We start from the raw sequence: 7,427 nt of genomic DNA, 5'->3' as shown, positions 1-7,427 counted from the left end.
TTTTTTTTTTTTTTGTATCCATAGCCTACGGCTCAAGTGCTCGGTTGCCGAGCACTTGAGCCGTAGGCTATGGATATATTTTGTACAATTGCTATGTCTTTGAGTTTAACAGAAGGATTTTCAATATTACATCTAATTTCCCATCATCAAATCCAATCTTTACCTTCAATTTTTCGAGTAAATCATCAGAATGTGGTTGTTCAATCCAAAGAGAGAGAGAGAGAGAGAGAGAGAGAGAGAGAGAGAAGCATTTATTGAGTCCTGGGACATGGTGGCCCCCTAAGGACTTTTAAGAATCACATACATATTTTTACATTATTTTTCTTATTGTCTCGATACATTCCAAAGTGTTCAAATTGAGTATCAATATTTTACATNGAGTAAATCATCAGAATGTGGTTGTTCAATCCAAAGAGAGAGAGAGAGAGAGAGAGAGAGAGAGAGAGAGAAGCATTTATTGAGTCCTGGGACATGGTGGCCCCCTAAGGACTTTTAAGAATCACATACATATTTTTACATTATTTTTCTTATTGTCTCGATACATTCCAAAGTGTTCAAATTGAGTATCAATATTTTACATTCAAAAGTTCATTCACAAATAGTTACATATTACACAATTTATTTCAAATAACATCATATGATCATTATTCATTTTTTATCATTTTTTATCATTTTTCACCGTTTTTTTTTTTTTCATTTTTCATTTTGTCCATCAATTTAAGGAAGGTTGAACAGTTTCAATATTTCGTGTTTCTGTTTGATCGATTCTCTTGCGATGGAAATCTGATGTGAAATTTGCCACTGTTCAGATGATTCGTCCGTGACCAGAGGTATAGTGATATGTTGGTTACTGAACTCAAATGGTTTCATATGTTGCATAGCCTGATCGGGATTCCTACCGAAGGAATGTCTTTCTGGTGCATGTATGTACGAATTAGATGGGAGTAATTGATTGACAAATTTTCAACTACATGAAAAATCATTATGATTACTTTCTTCCATTTTCTGAGTTTTATTTTGAACATTTCGCGCTTTCATCCCGTGGCTGTTATGTTTGTCGTTATGGTGTGTCACTTTGAGAAGCTTCCCTGAGGGAAGCATACAATCAGTATGCACCCTTGCGGAGCAAAATGTGTTGCGGCACCTCCATATGATTTTGCCTTCTTTTTCGCGATGTATAGACAAGGAGTGCCCTTGGTGAATAAGCAGCAGACCATTACGTTGGCTGTGTGTAAATTTCAAATTCATGTTCATTTGTTGCGATACAACTCATGCAGTTATTGACGTTACACTGAACTTATAGACCAGTCGACATCGATATTTGGGGCTGAGTTTTTTCTTCGAGGGGTGGGGGTTGAGGTCACACTTTTGGAGACGACGGTTTGGAGCCAAGATTTTGTGGACGAGATGAAAATGAGTTACCGGGAGAACAGTTTCAGAGTCGTCCTTTGGGGCCGAGTATTTGGGCCAAGTTTTTGGGGCCGAGTTTTTGGGGGCCGAGTAGTTGGGGCCTAGTTTTGGGGCCGAGTTTTGGGGCCGATTTTTGGGGCCGAGTTTTTGGGGCCGAGTTTTGGGGCGGAGTTTTGGGACCGAGTTTATCAAAATTAATCGATTTGTGACGGTGTTTGTGAGGACGCGTCAATAATAGTCGAAATATTTCAATGTCACCTTGTGAGAGGAAACTGGCAATGGGCGATCTGTCAAAAGTTTGGAGTTCAGAAACAGTTCTAACGGTTAAATCGATGAAGAAAATCTTGATGGAGGAATTCCAATATGAACCATCAGGCTAATCGTAAGTTTACCAGCGGAGTGGATTCTTTGGACAAGACAATATAATGGCCACGGTGTTAGCACTTCAACTATTCATAGCATCATTCTGTCACTCTATGGATTTTGTAAATATAGTTTTCCAACGTCCAATGGGTTGCATTATGAATGGACAGCTAGTGGAAGCTAGCAACACACATTGACTAGAAGACAATAATTCCTCAAATGCCAGTCGTCACACGAGATGAACTAGAATATATGCATCATGCATGTAAATATTATGCAGAGGCTATTACAAGGGTGACAGTGCTTTGTGGTGAAAATCGGTTGCGGTGGGTTCAGAAAGAAGAAAAATACATGGACCAATCACTGTTTTTCATGAATCAATCAGTGTCTGAGGAAAGTAAATGTCTACCTTCTGGATATGTTGGAATTATCACAGAAACTCTTTTCGGATCATTGAATGAAATCCAACTCAACTATGAGGAAATATTGAATCGAACGATCAATGATTGTCACAGGCATATGGCTCAAATAGGATTATATCACCTACATGATCAGCTGGATCAATTGAGAAATAAAAATGAAACCTGTGTTGATGATTTTTTGAAGGCCGTCAAATTAATTAAAGAGCTACAAAAAGAGGGCAAATTCGCATCATTGCTTCATCATCGAATGCTCAATAGCTGCCGATATTGGGCGAAACGTTTGGGAATCGAGCTGGATATGTACATGTATTCTCTGGAAACGATAATTGATGCCATACATTCTGCAAACGCAGAAGTCATTCATTTTGAATTATTCACTTATACAAAACTGGAAAGTGCTGTCAATAATTTCCTTGCAATGAGAGGATGAGTCATTGGTTCTCTCTCTCTCTCTCTCTATTTCTCTCTCTGGATTGAACAATCACATTCTGATGATTTACTCGAAAAATTTAAGGTAAAGATTGGATTTGATGATGGGAAATTAGATGTAATATTGAAAATCCTACTTTTAAACTCAAAGACATAGGAATTGCACAAAATGTATCCATATCCTACGGCTCAAGTGTTCGGCAACCGCCAAGGGTCAGCGTACATTCAACCTCGGGGCGACTACCTGCTGCTTAGTCAATATTATTATACCTTGGCACACTCTAAAGACATTGCCGAATGCTTGACCACAGATGATTATCAGTATATTTGTAAACTAAAGTACCCATTCTATGATGCTACTTCTCAACTAATTTGTGAGGCTACAATGTTTATGATTGGCAGACAACTTTCACCTCTTGCTAATTGTAGTATCAAACTGAGTTCTACCTTTGCGTCACATTGGAAACAAACTGAAAAGGGGTGGCTCTACTCAGTGCCCGAGAAAGAGGAGGTTAATTTTTCATGTGGAGTCGAATGGAGAGATGCAATGAATATCTCAGGCACAGGTATTCTTCAAGTCAAGACAGGATGTGAGGCTTATACATCATATGCAACCATGATTGGATATCAGCAATTTGTAGATATATCAGCAAAATATATCACTATTAGAAATCTCAATGTTACACAGATGGTGAAAAATCCGTTGAATTTCTCCCACAGTATTATGTACTACTAGATCAGTTCTTATATGAGTGTAAAAAAGATGAGCAATCATCCGTTGCTATATTTTTTTAGCAACAGCACTATTCCCATATTCGTTATTTGGCTTGTTGCACTATTATTTTTTCTAGTAACAAAAGAAGATGGAACTGGTAGTGTAATCATTGGATGGATTAAGGAGACNGTGAAAAATCCGTTGAATTTCTCCCACAGTATTATGTACTACTAGATCAGTTCTTATATGAGTGTAAAAAAGATGAGCAATCATCCGTTGCTATATTTTTTTAGCAACAGCAGTATTCCCATATTCGTTATTTGGCTTGTTGCACTATTATTTTTTCTAGTAACAAAAGAAGATGGAACTGGTAGTGTAGTGTTCACCAGACACTTTAAAGCTGTATGTTTTCGCTCGGAGCCCCACGAACTCAGTCATAATCTTGCCACGATTTTCGTCTTTCATTACACCTAATTTCTTCTTATTCTTTAGAGGTATATTATATACATTATTTATTGGATAGTCAGAAGTGTCGAATTTATCAATATCATTTTTCATAATTTCATAAATATCCTCTACTCTGAAATGATAAATAAGACTATCCGTATTTGTGTACAATAGTTTTGCTCTATCCTTAAAAGTTTTTTTCACATAATTATAGTGAAAATCATAAAGGTATCTCTTAGAAATATCTAGAATACTAAAACCTTTGTATATTGGCTTATTAAATTTAATTTTTGTACGACTCATTTGAATCATTACCAAATCCTTATCAAAGATAATACTGCTATGAAAGTTGGGTTTCGATATCAAACTCTCAGCACCTCATCGTCCCTCCCAATTAGAAACTAGTTTTACATCCAGATGTTTTCTAAGGTTCTCCATTGCTTTTCCAAAAACCGCATTATTCATTAATTTATAAAAAAAAATTTCAAAGTTATTCTGGGAATTGTTCCGGTAATTGATATTTAAATCAATGTATTTTTTTAACCATAAACTTTAAGAGAACTTCAAGATTCTATGAATTCTAGTAATTTTCAAGCCCAAACTACAATATTATTTTAAATTCGTATAATGAATGAGGTGTTTTTTTTTTTGAGTTTAAAGTCGTCAATAATTTTGGTAACTTTGATTGACCGTTTGGGGGGATTATATGCTCTGGGCACAATGGTAAATCTTTATGCTCTTCATGCAATTCCCGTGGGTACTCCAGGTCAACCTCCAGGATGTATCCAGTCTCTGAGTCATCTGGAATCTTCAGAACGTTGAGGGATGACCAATCTTCCAGCCAACAGAAGTTCCCATTCGGCAAATGATGATTCATTACTGCTCCATATAAGTTGTTTACATCCAGATACATCAAATACGATTTTTCTTCTTCAGGGTTATATTCATCAGCTCCCATTTAGTGGTTATTTGCCTTTCCATATCAGTTTGAACACTGCGACAGTCCTCCTCGAATGCCTTTCTCAATGAAAACGAGCATCTCAGGGTCTTGGAATAATTCCAATTGAACTCCAGTGATTTTTAACATTGCATCAAACGGCAGCCCTGGTGCAGTATAATAATGATGGGGATCCAAGTTGTATGAGGCGAAACAACTCCATCGGAAATTCTCGAAAATATCGGCCAGCAATGGGCCAGTCGGTCAGTTTTCAAATATAAATCCGCGTGTTCACCGAGTGTCTTGATGTCGAAATTTCTCCATACATCACATGATTGTAATCTTTATCTGATATATTCTCATCATTCAATCGAGAATAAAAGTCTTCTTTCCGAGGTAATTGGCGTTCACTTAATTTCCCCCATGAATCTAAGTATTCGTATGGGAAAACTCCTTTGCATGTAAAGAGTTCGAATTGTCGTTTTTGGGGGTAATGGTTGTGATTCTCTTTTTTTCATCCTCTAAATATGACGAAAGTTGATCAATACTGCTTACCATAAGACGGAATGAGTCAATGAATCTCAAGTGGACTCCTGTCGATTTGACCGATTTCGTGAAGGAAACGTATTTCTCTTTATTAATTGGGATTAATGTCACTGCGCCTTGGAATTGTTTCGCAAGAGATTTAATAAAACAATGTGAGTCATAACCTGACAAATTGTGAAAAACTACTGGGATTACACACGATTCCGTATAATTTAGATTACAGCCAGGATGAGTAGCACCACGATATTTACCTGTGAAGTGGCAATGATCACGATGCTTCACTGCTGTTTCGGTGAATGCTCTGTCACAAATATAACAATTTTTAGTTGCATTAAATGCTCGCTCCATTTCAAAAGTCAAATTCATCGGCTCATTTCTCTGTAATTCAGCATCAACTTTTATAGCTAAAATACGTAGCTGCTAAATAAACCACTCTACACAGTTTTTTCCACGATAAATAGAGAGTTCCGATTTTGAGTTATCATAGCTACATTTCACATAAAATGCAACACTGAATGGTAAATGATTTTATTATATTTTGGTATTTACATCATTGTCATCGGACACTTTTTCCAATAAACACTCAGTATCAGCGTATACAACAAATGGAACAGTCAGTTGATTTTTGAAATTTTGAAATTTTAAATATTTTTCACCACGATGAAAAAAAATCATTCGATACTTATTGATTGATACACAATCGACCCTATGATTAGTGTAGGCCTCTTTCTTGAAAAACCGACACAAACACCTGTCACATATGATTGTTTTACGTTCAACTTTTGAAATTTGTGCACCAACTAAACAAGACAAATTCGATATCCATGTGTAGTGATGCATTCTTTCCTGTTTACCATCGAGGATGTCGCCGTTTTCAAGCATGAGAAGGTGAATTGTTCTTTCTTCCTCTTGCAGTGCGGTTGGAGGATTTCTGCTCAAGTAAAGTGGCACAATCCATTTTTTTCTGATTCTTCGTCGCTATCACTTCCATATACATTCATTCATTTTCTCAAACTTTTGAATGTCTTTTAATTGAAGTTACCAAAGCTTTTCATGACAGTGCTGAAAGAGTGATATGAGTTTGTTCGTTGCTTATCTCGAACGTTACAGCGAGCGGCCATAATGGACCATACGAAGCAGTAGGCATCGTCTTTATTTTGAACGTTCACGATAGCATGTTTCTTTTTTAATCCATTCAGGTAGTTCAACGAAGCTGGATCCTCCGCGCAATGGATTATATTTATTTATGTTCACTTCTAAATTAATTACGTCAAATAATCTCCAGCCAGAGTCTCTTTCCTGGAACTCATCCGGTTTCACTAGAAGTTTTTCTCTTATGTGTTCATCAAACTACTGCCTAATATCAGTTGAATCAAGAATTATTTCATTTTTTGTATTGAAATATTTCTCTTCTTCAATAAGAGAAATATTTCATCTCGATTAATTTCATATTTACATATTAATACTACATTCACTTTCAAACTTCCTTCTTGTTTCAATGCATTTTTCAAAACGTACACAGAGCATTTGTCTAGCGTCATCTAAAAATTTGGGTGTCTGGATTTTTCACGTTAATGATTACACCGGTTCTCATACGACCCTCAAAAACACTTTGTAAGTCCTCCCATCGGACTCTATCAGTTAAATTACCCCTTAAGTCTCCTCCTATCACTTCCAAGTTTCTGAACCTTGCATAGAACGCTTTCTGTCGTCCTAACATTTGAGTTAAACGTCTTTTCTCACTATGACTCGCACTCCCCTTCAATAATGCATTAATTTCTTTCGATTGTCCTCTGATGTGATTAAGCCATTGTTGAATTTCCCTGGGTCTCCTATTCGCTTTCACTATTTCATACGCATCTTTTACACGCGTTAGGATCCATGTTGTTCATGATAAAGACACTAAAGAGCTAGCGAAAAATCGAGGTGAAATTTGTTTATATAGATACATATGTGAATGTGCCTACGCTTGTACCCTCTGTAAAATCTTACGTGATTGTTTAAAAAAGAATCATGTGACTCATTGGAAAATTATTAACAAAATAGCAACATTCTTTGTTTGTGGGAACAAAAAATAGCTGAAAAATATCCTGGATAACATTTAATCTTTGCGGCGGGATAGGACATCAAAGGGTCCGAAAACTCTGCTCCAGTTTGT

General features: G+C 36.6%; 1 protein-coding gene across 1 annotated transcript in view; it reads left to right on the top strand.

Moving 5' to 3' along the window:
- Positions 1-7,427, top strand: part of LOC107044014 (band 7 protein AGAP004871) — a 43,760-nt gene that overhangs the window by 16,602 nt on the left and 19,731 nt on the right. The gene's annotated exons all lie outside the window — the stretch shown is intronic.

The sequence above is a fragment of the Diachasma alloeum genome, unplaced genomic scaffold (genome assembly GCF_001412515.2).
Source record: "Diachasma alloeum isolate Michigan unplaced genomic scaffold, Dall2.0 Dall_scaffold_00660, whole genome shotgun sequence".
Taxonomy (NCBI): domain Eukaryota; kingdom Metazoa; phylum Arthropoda; class Insecta; order Hymenoptera; family Braconidae; genus Diachasma; species Diachasma alloeum.
This window is presented reverse-complemented; position numbering and strand designations above follow the sequence as displayed.